Here is an 18,284-nt window from a genome sequence, read left to right on the forward strand (position 1 = left end):
ATATGTAATCCATGTGAGTTTGTGTAGAAATTTTGTTCGAGTTTGAAAAAAAAAACACAAAAAAACCAAACAAAAATATCACGGCGAGATCGCGTCCGGATAATATTGAGATCCGAATAAAGGAAAGCCGGATACGAGAGATCGGACTATAATTTCGAAGAAGAAATTTGGGACACTTTTTTTTTGGGGGGGGGGGGGGGGCTTACCCACAAAATCTGCGGGAAAGCATGCAATATGTCGCTGAATGCCGGGAATATTGTCAGGTGGAAGAATCTCGTATGGATAGGTTTCTACGATGACCTCTCCTTTCTTTCCGGTGATAATGTGACAAGGGTTCTTGAAGCCGAAATCCAGGACACCTGATATCGGGAGGTTAGCTCCGCGAGGCAGTGCAGTGGATGATGAGCTTTTCTAAATCATGCCTGACGTTAGCGATCACGAGAATTTTAAGATTTAGTACAATATGTCAAATATTCAGTAGGGATAGATGGGGAAAAAAGGGAAAGGCATACGAAAGGAAGAAAGTCTGGGACCCCGTACATGATAAAATAACTGGCTTTGGTATTTTGGGTATATCTGTTGTGTACTGCTTCCATTGCAAAAGAAATTAGGCGTGACCCTTTTCAGCTGAATAACACCATAAGGGTGGGACCCTTTAGGCTACTGTCTAGGGCCTCGTATGATAAAAATCAACTTTGTAATCAATTTTAACTCTTCATAAAACAGGGCCCAGGTTGTGCATTTGAATGTACTTCAGTTATGACGATTATTGTCAAATTGCTTTCAGTAACACCATGGTTAATAACATATTGATGTAGAGTTATGTATAAAATGAAAAATCAGAAAAGAAATGGTCAAAACGTATAGAAGAAGAATATCCCCAGAGAATAGAAAGATTTTCTTGCCTGACAATATCACCATTGTGATGACCGTCTTCAACAGACCGAGGAAACACGAATAATGCTGCGGCTTGGTCTGTGGAAATGGAAGATCTTTAAAATGTCATACACGCCTTTTTGATTATGTTCAAATATTGTGAATTAAACGAAACAGTTTTGCATCCTGAAAAAAAAAAATACACTTCTTGTCCAATAAATAAATCAAGATAAGAGAAATGAGAGTAATCTTAGTATTAAAAAAAAAAAAAAAACAAACAAAGAAAAAACTGTTGAACGTTGATGGTCAAATTAATGGAGGTGAGATGATGATATCTTACAGTTCTAGGAGATCGATTATTAAACACTAAATATTAGAGCGACTGCGAGGGCAAAAGTGTACTGTAGATGAATCTTGTGAAATATGGTATAATCATTGTTTATACGACATTGAGTAATACCTATGGGGAAAAGAAAAGGGGAAGATGTAGTACTTAAAATCATACTACATACTATCTTATCGACTACTTAATCAATGTAATGCTTATTCATCAGTATGGTATATTGCGCTCCATACACAACAGCCTCTATTGTACGTATTGTAAGTACATAATCATATTTGTCAATAATAAGAAAAAAAAAAATCGTCTTACTCTGAAGTATGTCTGTAGTAACCATGAGTAACATTTGGAAGAAGGGGGACGTTCGGAGATGTTTTATCTACAGTGTGTTTACATGAAAATGTATGTTGTCTTTCTTTCCTGCTTCTTTAGCTTTTTTCCCCGATTTTTGACAAAGTATATACAATCTGACAGAGTAGTTCGTCGGCGATCATCCGAAACGTCGTATATGCAGTTTTCGCGTAAGAATGACATTTCGAGAAAATAGCGTTTGGAGTTTGCCTAATGTTCAATTATGACTGCTTCATTTTTATGTCTGTCAATCTCAATTATTTTTATGTAATAACGTCAGAATTTAATTCTTACTCTAACGTGTGATGTTTTCGTCGATTTGTATTGTAAGGAATTATTCGAAAAATTGCAAGAGAGAGACATTATGTTTTTTTTTTTCAGTTTTAAAGGACCGTTGTCTTTTAATGTATACAACATCTTTGTTGACCTCGTGCACAGTACTTGCGGTCATTTAGAAACTGGACATTTTACAACTTGTATAACGGAATGTCCACTATCGAAATTACTGAAAATCTCACAATCAAAATTTTGACAGAAAATCGGGATTTAAAAACATCTAATTCCAGAAATCAATACTTCGCTACTTTAAGCTGTTCTTGTCGAGACAGGTCGAATACATTTCAAGTGAAAGGTACATCACTGAATGGCCGACAACGAAAAAAAAAAGATGTTTATGCCTATGAACATTTTATGTAGAAACCAAATGAAGGTATATGACATTTGACAGAGCAGTTAATGCAACAACAAAAAAAAATCAAAAATAGATAGATAAATAAATAAATAAATAAATAGAAAAAAATACCCAATGCCGGAAATCAATACTCCGCTACTTAAGAAGTTTCTTGTCGAAACTAGTCGAATATATCAAGGTGCGTACATCAATGAATGGTCAACAACAAGAACAATGGATATGGCTATGAACACATACGTAGAAACTATGTGAAGATGTAGTAATCACATTAAATGTACAATAGATCTAATTACATTTACCATGTTTACCAGAAATTGCTAAGAAATTGCGCACACCATACACACATGTTAATATCTCCCCCATGTCCTTGTAAATACACATACGCAGAAATGCTGAAAGGGTTCAAATATCTTTTTAGATAGAAACAATATTTGAAGAGTTTGTTTGCAAAAACCGATAAGTCCATATTTGTCAAATGGAGATATTTGCGATTAAAGGTCAAGAAAAATAAAGAGAATAATAAAAGAATTTTTGCTTCTTTTGACCATAGCTTCAAAAATGTACCTTTATATGTAGTGACCAATATATCATTTAAAAGGTATTATTTTGTACTTTACGACAGAGACCGTACTTCAAAATCTTCAAAAATGGACTTATCGGTTTTTGCAAACAAACTCTTCATTTGTACCATGAAGTAAATTGAATACTCACGCTTTTGACTTCCAGTCCCCCTTTTGCCTGCATCATGTTATTCCTGATGGCAAAGAAAAGAGAATATCCCCATTATTGTAAAGTTATTGAAATGTCACCCGAACTTGAAACTCAAGCGGACACTTACACTCGAACAACTGGGAAGATATCTGGGTATATACTTCTTGTTAATATGTTTAAAACTTTAGTATGTTTTGTTTTATATGTTTATCCGGGACCCCTTTTTTACAAGCTCTGCTTCTTTTGGGGTCCCAAACCATTCATTATTCTTAATGCTGTATCCTTTTGTAAAATGTCAAATGTTTAATGATTTGGTTAAATAAAACTTGAAACTTGAACTTGAACTTTGTAAGATTGTGAGGTATCATCAAAGCAGCTTTGGCATAGCATATTTATGACTAATGGCTGATATTACCGTCTGCTACAACCAGCTGATCTAAATAGACAAATTGTATTCTATTCTTTGCAGTGTGAGCTCCCAGATTGGTACAGCAAGAGTAAATAGAAGAGAGAAAAAGGCTGGAGGAAAAATAAACAAGTCGGGGCCTTTCAAGCTCATTAATCCAAATCTGGATGTTTCGAAGATCTTTCAAAATGCAGCGTAAGATAGCGTTAAAGCTGTTTGGATGACCGTAATCATGGTAAACCATGCACTGAAAAGTATAATAAGCTACGTCCTATGCTTTTAACATACGAAGGTAGAGCGGCTCCGTATAGGGCCAGTAGTATCTCACTGGTAAGAGCTGATTGGATAACCGTAAACTATGCAAGAAGTACAAGCCACGCTCAATACCTTTAACACTGGAAGGTCGAGAGGAGCCAATAGTAGGAGCAGGGGAATCCCACTTGTTAAAGCTGCTTGGATAACGGTAAACACTGCATTGTAGAGTGCAACCAAGGAGGTTTAAGAGAACCTCCTTGGTGCAACATACAAAGGTATAACGGGGCTCCAATGAAAACGGAATTGCCATCATATTGGTTGATTTCAGATGTTTATGGCAAGGAGGTGGAAGAGCTTCCACCTTTCTGCTTAGTAGGGGCTTTTGCGCGTCCATACTCATTGGGAAAATGTACTCAAGCAGTGGCGAATCCAGGGAGGACCTCACTCGGCGCACGCCCCCCCCCCCCCCCCTTTATTAATAGGGAGCTTTAGATTTTAGACGCGCGGACGTTCAAAGAGAAAAAACATAATCTGAGCGTGCGCAGTAACTTGATCCGCGCTACTGCGCACGCTCAGATCATGTTTTTTTCTCTTTGAACGTCCGCGCGTCTAAAATCTAAAGCTCCCTATTATTTTTTTTGAAACAAAAGAAATAACAAGAACAAATGAGGGAGGGTGCGTGCGCCCCCCCCCCCTTTATTTGTAAACGCGTCCCCTCTTTACGGGATTCCTGGATCCGCCCCTGCTGAAACCAGAACTGTCGTAAGCATAGTGTTGTGTAGTCTGATCGTTATATGGTGCGCGTTGCCAGGTCATGCGACCTGATCTCATGGTCTTAAAGGGGAAATCCAGTCTAAATATAAGTTAGTCTGATAAGAAAGAGTAAAATATTGCGAGTTTAACGGTATAATTTTGATCAAAGTCGGATGAAATAAGAAAGTTATGAAATTTTGAAATTTGGCATTTTTTTTTTTTTTGGGGGGGGGGGCACAGTTCTTGAACAGTCAATATGAATATGCAAACGGCAAAGTGAGTAGTCATTCCCTCACAACCTACCATAGCGTTTGTACATAAAATTTTGAAATTTCCAGTTTTTCATTCAAACGCAATTATGCCCGAGGCTCAAATCCTCGTATATCTAACTGATCACTATTCTGAAGTTATTCAACCAGGAATAGCATCATGCATGTTTCAGACAATGACAGGAACTTTGATTTTTTTGTATTTTTTTTTTACACGATCAATGAAAAATTGTGAGGGTATAACATGGTTATCTCACTCATTTGCATATTCATATACACTCTACAAGAACTGTTTTGCAGATATAATAGCAAAACTTCAACATTTCATAACTCCCTTATTTTTTCATCCGATTTCAGTCACATTTTTACCGTAGAACTCGTAAGATTTTTTTTTTTTTTTTTTAATCAGACTAACGTATATTTGGACTGGGTAAGGTCGTATAAGGTCGTATAGCCGTCAGTCTTATAGTGTGCGGTATGCTTAAAAGACCCAGTCGCACGACTGGAAGTTAGCAAGACTGGTGACATCACACTTCCGGTCTTAAGGTCGTACCATGGTCGTACTGTTGTGTAATGATGCACAAAGTCATCACTACCCCCTCCCATTCCACTATGACCGAATACATCTCTTCACCTCCGGCCAGTCAATGACCCCTACCAATACTCTCCACCTCATCCAGTGAGTCATCGACCTTCATCATCCCTTGAGTACTTCTAGCCCCATCTAATTTACGACCAGGCTAAGCCAAACCTAAACATCCTGCCCTTCCTCCATTGATTACTTAGAATTGTTGTTAAATCCAAATCCAAGAATACCACCTCCTCCATAAAACTAGTCCCGCCTTTGTTCCTATAACAACCAAAGTTTTGCCCAATTAAAACCCCTCTTTAACACAAAGACTCCACCCCCATTCACCCATTCATAGTGTGTCACACCAGTGTAACCAGTAACCACCAGTGTAATCCTCGTGACTGAATGTATGATCAGAAAATTGGATCATGTCTTGAAGAAGACTTAAGGAGTTCGGATTCAACATCCACCATGGGAACATGCCACCTTCGGATTGCTCTCTGATATTATTGTAAAGGCGACTTGCACTTGTAAACGTTTGGAGTCTTGAGTTATAAACTTAAACTCAAGAAATAAATATACTCTGAAAGACAAATCCAGTCTCCGGAGCCTATGTTTCTCTTGCGTCTTCTTATGCATATCTGGACTTGGTACCTCTATATCAATCAATGAACAAACCGATCCCGAGTAGCGAAACGCCGCTACACAACAGTACGACCGGTTCGATCGTATAGTGTGTGGCAGACTCCTTTACAACCGTCAAGGGTTTGTGTCTGCAAACTGGTCTGCATCCAGGGTTTCTGTTATTCTTTGTTTCTTTGTTTATTCTTGTTTTGTCTTGTTTTATTGCTGTTTGTTTGGTTGTTGTTGTCGTTGTTGTTCACACTTCACACTGTTGTTGTTGTTGTTGTTCACACTTCACACTGTTGTTGTTGTAAATCACAATATGGCTGGATATTAGCTACTTTGACCACTGAGGTCTGCACTCTCCGAGTCCTTTTTCCGGTTCAAATACTGTAGATATTAAATACTGCAGATGACGAAGAATGTAATGTCTACTCATACAATCATCATGCAGAGGGATATACTTAATGAGAATCGGATATATTATGCGAACCTGTAATCTGTAATTCGTTTCAAAAGAACTCGGTGTGTCCGTTCACGTAACGGACTCCACCGTTTGTTTGTTTGTTTGTTTGTTTGGTTTTTTTTTTCTAGCTGTAATACCGAACTTCTGCTTTTATTATCATAAAACGCTCAATTTCACCGTCATGACCTCGTGTATAGCGTGAATGATTTCACAATTAATCATCCTATTTTCCATTAGAAATGAATGTGAAAAAAAAATAAGTTGTCGACCATTACAATAGTCCTGATGTCTTTACGATTTATTTAGGAAAAAAAAAGAAGAAGAGATGATTAAGGTGATTGGCAATATATATAAAAAAAAAACACGACAAAGACATATGTTAATAAAAAAGGTAAAATGAAGCATTAAGTCAGTGCGTCATTTCCCGAAGCATTTCGCAACTAATTACAAGGCCCTATATGAGCATGACATTATGTATAGTAGACTTGTTAAAGGGGTAAACGCCGCATTTTTTTTTAGTACAAATATCCTGCTCGGCACAGATGTTCCCTAGGGCAATTGAAAATTCTTCATCCATAGAGACACTCTGAAACTATGCAAATAAGCCTTAATTTGCATAATTTATGCAAAAATACATGTAAAATTCAAATCTATTCAGATCAACATGAAATTTGCGTATAATGCAAATTATCGTGCAAAAATTCCTATCATAGTTTAAAGGGTGTGTACAGTTCTGGTCGAGGTGAGGATTTAGCTTTTAACGTTTTGCAAGATATTCAGAAACCACTCAATGAGATGTCAAAGAGCAGGCAGTTCTAAGGGGTATCAAAAGTTTATTTGATGAAATTCGGTTTTGAAATGGCTGAGATATCCATAAACAAGGTGAAACAAAGAGATCCTAATAAAGTTGTGGCATGTCGCCTTTTATTATTAGCACTTTTTGGGATATCTCAGCCATTTCAAAACCAATTTTCATCAAATAAACGTTGAATCCTTCTTAAAATTACATGCTCTTTCATATTTCATAAGAGGCTTTTCATTATCTCACTTAGGAGTGTTCAAAGCATGAATCCCCACCTCAACCAGTACTGTACAGTCCCTTTAATACAACTCTGCATTTTGTAGTACAAAGTTCGTACCTGGGATGGATGTTCCTTGGGTCAAAAGCAAATGATTCAAAGAGACAAACTGTCTCTATATGCAAACAACATGTCATAGTATACATATCAATACCTACACATTTATAATCAGAACAAAAAAAAAAACACAATGTCTTAAATCGCTTTGAACTTGATATCCAATCGAATAAGACAATATTCTAGCAAAAAGACACTTCAGTTGCTTAAAATGATTCCACATTATTTACATAACTTAGACATTCTATGTATATACATTTTGTAAACAAGTATACAAGATGTGAAATTTCGGAACTTGTTAATCTTTAAAATGAAGAGTTTGTTTGCAAAAACCGATAAGTCCATTTTTGAGGATTTTGAAGTACGGTCTCTGGCATAAAGTACAAAATAATACGTTTTAAATGATATATTGGTCACTACATATAAAGGTACATTTTTAAAGTTATGGTCAAAAGAAGCAACAATTTTCTTATTATTCTCTTTATTTTTCTTGACCTTTAACCGCAAATATCTCCATTTGACAATTTTGGACTTATCGGTTTTTGCAAACAAACTCTTCAAATTATTTTATTATCAATTTTCTCTCATCATTGCATAAATGCTTTGCAGGATGGGAAAAATAGCAATTGATAGTGACACTCTTGAAATATAATGTACATTGGAATCACCTCTGATTTATGCAATTCGGAACAATATTGTTTACAAAAGTAACTTTTTTTCAGGTGTGAGTTTCTTAAATTTTTCTCCCTCTATACAAATAGAATTCATTAGGATTGCAACCGCTAATCTGTAAATTAACAAACACGTCGGAAAATGGAACCAGTGGGACTCGAACCTGTCATCTACTGCTTTCCGTGCAGCGACACTACCACCAGGCTGTCCCTGGTTGTCGGTACTAACACGATGAACATGGAACAAATACCCAAGCTTCGAAACAAGTGAACAAGTGAGCACAAGGTCAAAGTGGTGAGAGCATAGAATAGACTTGTAAAGGTCAGAACGAACCAAGATGAGCAAAGAGAGAACTCCGCTGAATGCAACCTGTAATTTTCATCTAAATCCGTTCCCCACTTTTTGAGTTATTTTGCACACGGACAAACCAACGCTTATGAAAAGATAACCTCCTCCCATGGCGGAGGTAATTATGTAGGAATGAAGACAATAGAATAAAACACTTCCATCACGGCTAATGTAATGAGAAAATTAATCATCGTTTACTCATAACATGTTGTTGCTGGGCAATAAGATAACATTGCAGGAAGATGGTAATATAAAAAAAAAGTGTTATGTCTTTCTGCTTTCAAAACGCTCCGTCATAATCGACAACTTCGCATCAGGGACGTAAAAAAAATAGTTATCACAGAATTGACAGAATACACTCTGCGTGGATAGATATGGAGACGCAATGCAACAAAATACTGTGGATTTCAAATTATTCATATCCAAGCTGGATTGGAAATACATAACAAGTATTGCAGAATACGATCAGCAGCGATTGCATTTAAAGAAGCAAGATATCAAATTGAACACTTACCTCGTCACTCAGGGTGATTTCAGCATACTCCGCTCTAAACTGTCCCAGATGACAATAGTTCACATCACCTATGGCTCCTAGTGAAACAGCCATGACGAAAATAAAGGCTTGGCCTTTTCCAAGGCAGAACCCCTTCATACACACTACACTTTTAGGCAGGGCGTGGCACTAATATCATCTTCACAGCAAAGCCCATACCTTTCCTCTCTGTCTACAACCCCGTCATTGCGTCGAACAATAACAATCTTGAATTTCAAAGAGATGAGCGACACGCTATGTACCTGGCCTAGATCTAGATTTAATTAATTAAGTTATCATTCCTACTCAAGTTGGATTATGTAAATGGACACATTCAAGTATAACAAGAACAAACGTAGAGAAAAGGGAAGAAAAAACGAGAGGTGGCAAGGGAAAGCGGCATAAGGACAATTTATAACCTTATGGGTGACAATGAAGCAAAATAGATTAGACTTTCTAGAGCTAAAGTGATATGAGATTCCATATGCACGTAGTCCCACGTGATGGGATATCAGCATTCCAGCGTAGACTTTTGTACACACAGACGATTTTGAATAAAAAACCAGAGAAGCAACTAAGTTTGACAATGGCTACATTTGCATGTGGTCAACAGATGTGAAATTAGGAGAACAATTTTCTCGAAAACATTGTAAACACATTTTTGAATTCATTATTTCCAAAAGTCTTAAACGTTTGAATGGGAAGATAGTGTACAGCATCGAATAAAACTGTATCTTTTAAGAGCTACAATGGAATCCGATAGGCGCCGTTCAAATATCTTCGTGTTTTCGTGAACTGAATTCTGATGAAGTTTATACAGACGTTTTTCAATGCGACATTGAACTAAGACTAAAATGTGGGATCATTTGTTGTTTAACAGATAGTTAGCATTGAATATGAATTGTAATTCATAAAGAGCAATTAAGAAAAAAAAACAACAACAAAACCTTATAAAGGTTGATCCGACGAGCATCGATCTCTCGAAACCATGTATGCAACTCTCGACCACGGAACGTCCACGGAAATGTTAGTGACTGTGATTGTGTTTGAAACACACAAACAAACACAATCATGTTCAGCATTTACTGTTCAATTCAATTCAATCCAATCCAATTCAATTCAATTCAATTCAATTCAATTCAATTCAATTCAATTCGATTCAAGTAAATTCAATTCAATTCAATTCAATTCAATTCAATTCAATTCGATTCAAGTAAATTCAATTTAATTTAATTCATTTCAGTTTAATTCAATTAAGATGATTTTATTTCCATATAGTAAAGTAATATAAATCAACTGTTCCTCCCGTTTGTCTCTAGGATTATTCAAAGCTTACGTTTTCAACGCCGGGTAAAAACAAAAGGCGTTGACTATTGATGCACTTATCCACAGGTCGTGATTCATCTCATTCACTTTTTTTTTCTGTATATTTGAAAGAATTTGTTTTGTTTCTGTTTGTTTTTGGGAGGCGTTCGTCATTTAACCGATGTGCCCGATTATGCGGTGAATATTGTACTCTTTTTTTTTCTTCTTTATTTTAATCGCTTGATGATGTTAAGAATACTATTAGTACACATTCCGCGCTCCGCTTGGTCGCGTTTACGTCATCCTGTACGCGCAATCAGTCACTGCGTACGTCATAACTTTCGACCAATCAGAACAAAGTCCTTTGTATTTATGATGAGATCAAGCATTTTGAGTACGTCGGCATCCGAGAACGTGAGATCTGCCAGAGTGACGTGTCGTTTGTGAGGTCCGGTTGCCTCGATCATAAATAGCCATGAGCTAGCTTGACACTTATCACGTCTCGTATCCTAAGAAAAATATATACGGGAGAGAGAGAGAGAGAGAGAGAGGAGTAAGCTGCTTTTGATGCTGGTGAATAATTGTAAGGGGAGAATGAGAAAACGCGGACAGTAATCACACATTATATCCACTATCTCTACAGTTTACATAGAGGTCAGTGATCACCTCCCTATTGTACGAAGACACACAGGCTCTCTTTGCCTTGACGTAGTGGGCGTACCAACAAATGCAATCCATAATTATGAAAGGAACACAATAATGCTTTGAAAGCTGTACGACAACATTTTGTTTTCATCCACTTTTTCTTGAGTCGGAGAGTCATTCTTGAGTCATTTCGGTGTTCATCGATCCAGTATACGTTCGTCAAGTCAAGTCTATCGTTATTCCGTGTCTGCTAAGAGGCTTTATCACTGATTATACTTTTGATTAAACAAATAAGCATCCATTATTCTATTTCAAGTCTATATTTCATTTCGAAATTTACAATAACCGCTCGAAATGATCAGGAAGGAAGCTGGAAAAATGTGTGCTTTCCCCAGATTTAATTCTAAAGACATAACGCATTTTAATTATCACAGAGTGGAAATCATTATTCACGTCATGTTTATTTGTTACATGCATCATCTACATTGCAGATGAAACAAAAACCAAGCTTTAGTGCTTCAAAATAGTTTTAAAATGTGAGTTGAGGATAGAACAACAACAACAAAAAAATAATGTAAAAATATTAATAAGTACAATCAGTGTTCAGTATCGTTGAATATACAAAATGTGAACAATAGCTACAATAAGATTATTTCTGGAATAAACCGTCTACAGTCATGGTTATATCTCCTTATATCTTAGGCTTTATTGATTTTTTTTTTAAATAATAATATGGTAGAGTGTTTTGTGATACAACTGACCTACATATCAAATGAGGTAACTCGAACATTTTGTAAATCACTGATCCCAGTGGTAAACAGTACCTTTAATCGCTTGTGTTCCATGGGAGAAACCCTCTTAAACTGTGTCATATTATGTCGTAACAATTCAAAATCGGAAATGTACAGACATTCTCAAAGAACAAACAAACAAACAAACATACTAAAATCCATCCTGGGATTGCCGTTTCAACGTCATCGTTTAAAAACATATACCCATGGTATATTGTATCTGCTTTTCAACACTTGGACCATATTAAGGTCTCATACCTACGGATGGAATGGACCCTAGCTTAGAAAACCCCTGTAGACGTTGTCATGCAGACACTAACTTATACCCTGATGGAGTATGAGAAAATAAAATCATGTGGGATAAGAATTCTAGATTAATGAGAGCTAGCTAGAAGTTGTTCAAGATGGCAATTTACTCTCCATTCAAAAGTTGGATCTGATCGCCTTTAATAAGATTTAGAAAAACTTTTGGTTCATTGATTTTGATTTACTTAGTAAAGCTCACGAGAAATGTGATATTTTGACTGTACACGTTTTTACTACTAGCGAGAAATACATTATAATTTCGTTGGATAAAAACAGGAAATATTGCATTCTTCATCTGTCTTATTTCTCTTGAAAAAAGTATGCACTTTGACCCCTCTTGGTAAAAAAAAAAAAATTAAAGCAAATCATTAGATACGAGTTTTGCATCTGTTTAGCTTAGACTTAGCATGAAAAAAAGAATCATCACCATTTAAAGATATCTTAGTCAATATCAAAGTTAATTGCATGAACAATTTACCTATTTGAAGAAATTCATAGAACTTTTTGTATAAAATGTATTAAGGCTTCCACGTGATAAAATACGTCAGTCGTACACACAGCACGTTTTATCAGTATTCGTCAGGTGGCGCTCTGTAGCTATACCCACGCGCAGAGCTCGGGTCAGTAAGATCATAATTCCAATTTGTAAAAAAAAAAAAAAAAAAAAAATGAACACATTGTACTGTATAATTAGACTGATAGCGGTGCACGGTTATTTTATACTGCCTTATCTTCTGTTTGGAATGTTTTTGTTGCGCTCAGGTTGACTTACACGAAAACGAGAGTATGAATCCTAATCCGCAAACTAATCACTAAAGTTTCTCTCGTCGTAAAAAAAAAAACAACAACAAACAAACAAAACAAAACAAAACAAAACAACATGAATTCAGGGGGGTTTTTTTATACGCATACCCTTATGAGACTTCTTTGAGAGTTATTGTATTTTCTGTAACACACATTGAAATGCATGGTGACATTTGTGACAAATATTCTGCTGATTTATCAATGTTTGCAGTCTATACCAACGTTTGTCATTATCAATGTTTATAATGATATGATACATCAAAAGGGTTGCATCACTAACTGCAGAGATATAAATAGTCTTACGGCGGTGTCGTAAGATAGATTTGAAACTAAAATGATTCAATCTAACTGAAATAATATAATCGAGAGTGTATGGCGGAAAGAATGGTGATTTATTAGTTACATTTTTGTTCGGTTTTAGACACGTAATAATGCAGCGACCTGAGGTAACAGGGTCTACTATGACATCACATTTATTTAGAAACTGTGATCAATTGAGCATGAATCTTTTCATTTCGTTTTCAGGGTGACGAGAGGTTGGATAAATACGAATTCATTAAATAATGAAGGGTTTTTCGTTTTTGAAGATAATTCGTTTTGTTAATGATTTGTTAGATAAAAAAAGGAAATGTATTATCCTGTTTTACTGCTTTTAAGAGGAAATATGATGTTGATGTTAATTTATCAGATTATTTTGGAATGTGTCAAGCGGTTAAAGAAGCAGGTTGTGATAGAGGTATGATTAGTATGGAAAAGTTTTGTCAACCAATTTCACCCGACATTTTAAATTTGGTTGTTAAACAACGTAAAGGATGTTCACATATTCATGCTGTTTTGTTAAAGAATCGAGTGCATGCATATCAGTGGAAAGGATCTTAAAAATGGCAACAGTTAATACAACTTGAGGAAAAGAGATTTTGTCGTTGGCCTCGTTCAAGAGCACGGCGGATGTTAATTCACGATGGTTTCAATTTAAGATAGTTAAGAGAATTTTATATGCAAATAAGATGTTGAGTAAAATTGGGTTGGTCGAAAGAAAAGAATGTTCGTTTTGTAATATGTATGTTGAGACTTTAATACATTTTTTGAGTGAGTGTCAATATGTTGACAGATTGTAGGTTGAAGTAAGAGAATGGATGAATGTTAACGCTGGGCTAGAAATAACATTTACGACGGAAAATATTGGTTTTTGGGGGTATTAACAATTCGGCATTGAATAACTGTATTACTATGCTTGGGAGATATGAAATTTATGTTTGTAAAATAAAAAGAATAATACCTCATTTTGAATTATGTAAAGATAGTATAAGGAAATATTATGATAAGGAAAAATTTATTCCAAGAAGTAATCATATAATTAAATTGCAAGTGTTTAAGAAAAAGTGGTGTCAGTTTAGACACCTGTTCTTTTGATATGATGGTCTGAGTCACGATATTTCATTGGTTGTTGTTCAAAGTATCTCATTTGAAATATCATGACGTATTATGTGTTCAGATGATTATGTTCGATGTAGAATAATATGTATCCCAGTGGGGGAAAAAATAATGAAGGGTTGTGGAACCAGCTGGACTGGGCTGCTGGTACATCCCCCGATTGACTCATGACAAGCCCCCTGACGAGCACTTCACTGACAGCCACCCCTCCCCCCCCCCAAACACACACACACACACACACACACACACACACACATTTAAAAAAGGACAAAACACAAGCAAATGTTCCGCGCCCCTTGGAAATCTCTGTCACACCGTTTTCCCTGCTCTGCAGATGAAACGCACATTTACCGGCACCGTTCAATTTTTTTTTTCGGTTGTCGTCGTCGTACTCTTTGAAAAGAGCGCCACCTCATGATCAAGTTTGCATACAATTCGCTCTTTTCACCAGAGTTTTAGAAGTTTGTTGAATGATGAATGATAATTGTGATCAGTTTGGGATATTTGTGTTACGCTTGCCCCATATCCGTTTTGTGTGTGTATTACTATATATATATATATATATATATATATATATATATATATATATATATATATATATATATATATATATATATATATATATATATAAGTTATATATATATATGTATAAATATATATATATATATATATATATATATATATATATATATATACGTGTGTGTGTGTGTGTGTGTGCGTGCGTGACTTCGAGTTGTTGTTTTTTTTTTTTTGTAGTTTCCTCCTTTAGCATGGCTTTTCTTTGTTCGGAAAATAATGTGTTATTTCTACTCACATCGTACTTGCACATATTTCATCCGTATACGAGTAATTATGTGTATGTAATGGTCATATGCATAGATAATCAGGTACATGAAATTGTACATACTATATATGCGAACGCCATATTCATACACTCGTTCACATACTAGTACATAATTACATACATGCCAAATGCAATGTCGGCAAAATAGTAAATGCAAAGTGGGGCAATCATACGCGCTCGTATATTTATGAGCTCTTATAACTTTCCGACTTCATAGTTGATGCGTCATTGTTGCCGAATGATGATTTTAATGAAATCAGAGAAATATCAGAATTGTAATAGTGATGTGTGTGTGTGTGTGTGTATCAGAAGATAGGCCTATGTTATCGAAACTCATTTCCTATCAACCCTAATTCGACGAATTTGGGTAACATTGGACCAGTAATAAAAGTAGATTAATGAATAAACTATAATTGATATTGAAAATAGAAAAAAGGAAAAAAAAAATACATCTGACACTTCATCACGACCTATCTATTTGAGTATGGTACCAATCCGACGAGTTAGAAAATGTAATCTGTTTGTTGTTGTTGTTTTTAAACATGGCATTAAAACACTTGCAACAATAACTTAAATCTCAACTGTTTTGTTTTTTCTAAATAGGAGTTAGAAAATTATATCCGCTCCCCCTTACAATAAATGACATCTTCCTTTTCGCGAATGTTGTGATTGCTGGTTACTATTTTGATGATTTCTGGCATGTCTTCACCTCAATTTGTTTTCATGAACCTATAATGAGCCTGCACCGATCTGCCAACTCATAGTATATATTAGGATGCTGAATCGTTTGTTTGTTTGTTTGTTTTTAAGAAAGTCATGAAGATAGGGACGCAAATTCATTTGTACAACGGGTGAGAATTCCTTTCACTTTCATCTTGTCTTGTAATTAGTAACGAGAAATTTTTCCCAAATATACATGTGTATTACCTGATGCAGCAATATTCCACATCACTGAAGTTTGAGGAAAATCGGACAATCCGTTCAAAAAGCCACACATTTTCTTTTTTTTTAATTACAATTACACTTTCCTTTGACATGGTTCTGAAAAAAATGGTTAAAAGTGATACCCCCGATTTCTAAAAGAGGTGTATAAGTCAAGTGCTCTTTCAAAATGCTAGAAAAATTCAGTTTTGAGGAATTCTCTTTGTATTTTCCTTTAATCATTGTTTTGCAGTGACTTCACGCATTGTTTGAGTCTTCTCAACATGTTGTGTGGTACGACGGCGCCAAAACTTGAAAAATTTATATTTTTAGTAGTTTTTAACGGATTGTCTGATTATCCTTAAACTTTCACCGATGTGTTCTATTGGATATCGCTACATTTACTCAATCCACGGTATACGTACATTAGTGAAATCTCCCTTTACATGGAGCCAATAGACTGTTTCTGAAATTTATTAAAATTCCTGGATGTTTCTCTCCTTATAGCCTATGATAGGGCCTATCTCAACGGAGGAAGTGCTGCGGCCACTGCTGCGACTCGTGCGAATCTCACTATAAGAAGGCGACTCCAGAGCTATACTCCAGTGCGACGTCTCTGAATAAGGGGATAACTAGAATTCGCCCGGAAGTCGGGTAGTCGTCGCAGCGTCTCCGAGACGTCTCCTCAGTCCCGGAATCCTCACAGCGACGTCTTCGGTAGGTCGCCTGTGGGCCTCCGCAAGATCGCGGAGAAGTTTCAGAAACCTCACAGAAGATAATTAGTCTCCGCGACTTGTGGGCCGTGACTATAAGGAGACGTGACGGAGACGTCGCGGAGACGAGACCAGTTGGAGACTGGAAAAAGGTTACCGAAAAATCGAACATGTTCGATTCTCTCGCGACTCCCCGGAGACCAGGCTAGTCTGAAGGAGACCACTCCGCGACCACTCAGCGACCAGCAAGATTCGAGTCGCCACCAGGTCGTCACCTATTCTCCAAGCCAGTGAGATATCCATTAAAGACAACATCGAAGGTTTCATTGACATCGGACATAGGCAGATAAGGCAATGAAGTCTGGGACTGTTGGATTTCAGCAGACTACCATGCCTTCCCAAAAGAGTTGAATTATTGTCACAGTCATTAATATGCAAATGAGATGAGGTAATGACGCCATTGCCTCGCATGTCTCCCTATCACTTAAAGGTGCAGTTTACCTTTGGGAGCAGTGATCTAAAAATTGTTCAAGATATCACATTTGATGCATATGTGTAGGTCAGTTGTATCACAAAACATCCTACCATGTAAAAATTTTGCAATAAAGCTTAAAAGGATGGTACAGTATTGGTAGAGATGAGAATTGGGCTTTTAACTTATTGCGAGATATCAAGAAAACACTTATGATATAGTACAGAGCATACCATTTTAAGAGGAATTCAAAGTTTATTTGATGAAAATTGGGTTTGGCATGACTGAAACATCCAAAAACAAAGTAAAACAAAGCGATCATAAAAAAGTGTGGGTCCCACACTTATAAGAATCGCTCTGTTTTTGATATCTCAGCCATTTCAAAACCAATTTTCATTAAGTAAATGTTGAATCCCTCATGGAATTACACGCTCTTTCATATTTCATAAAAGGTTTCTCATTATCTCACCAAAAAATGTTAGAAACCTGAAATTCGGTCTCATCCAAAACTATACAATCCCTTTAAGATATTAGGAGATATAACTATTTTTCTCAATAAACCATAACTGTAGACGGTTTAGTCTAGAAACATTCTTATTACAATTATCGTTTATATTTTGTATACTTAGTAATACTTGACATTAATTATAGTGATTCAAATTATTACATTGCTTGTTTCTATCCCTAACTCACATTTCTAGAACTATTTTGAAGTACTAAATCTGGGTTTTTATTTGATCTGCAAATGGTAACTTATGCCTTTCATTTCCCTTTCTTGAAATATGATTCCAGGAAGATGGAACTAAAGCTACAGAGCGTATAGTTTTGTTTTGTTTTTTTTTCCCCTTTCTACCTCTTTTTGACCATCAGCATGGAAAACATTGCCCAAAAAAGTCAGTTCATCAACCTCAGCGTCAATTTTCAAAAAGAATATCAAAAAGTTCCAATTTTTTTTTTTACATCCTCATTGGAAAGATTTTACCTTTGAATGGAAATGCACTATAAAAAAGACTGATCATCATTATGATCATTATTAATATTGATATTA

This window comes from Diadema setosum, chromosome 13 (genome assembly GCF_964275005.1).
Source record: "Diadema setosum chromosome 13, eeDiaSeto1, whole genome shotgun sequence".
Classification (NCBI taxonomy): domain Eukaryota; kingdom Metazoa; phylum Echinodermata; class Echinoidea; order Diadematoida; family Diadematidae; genus Diadema; species Diadema setosum.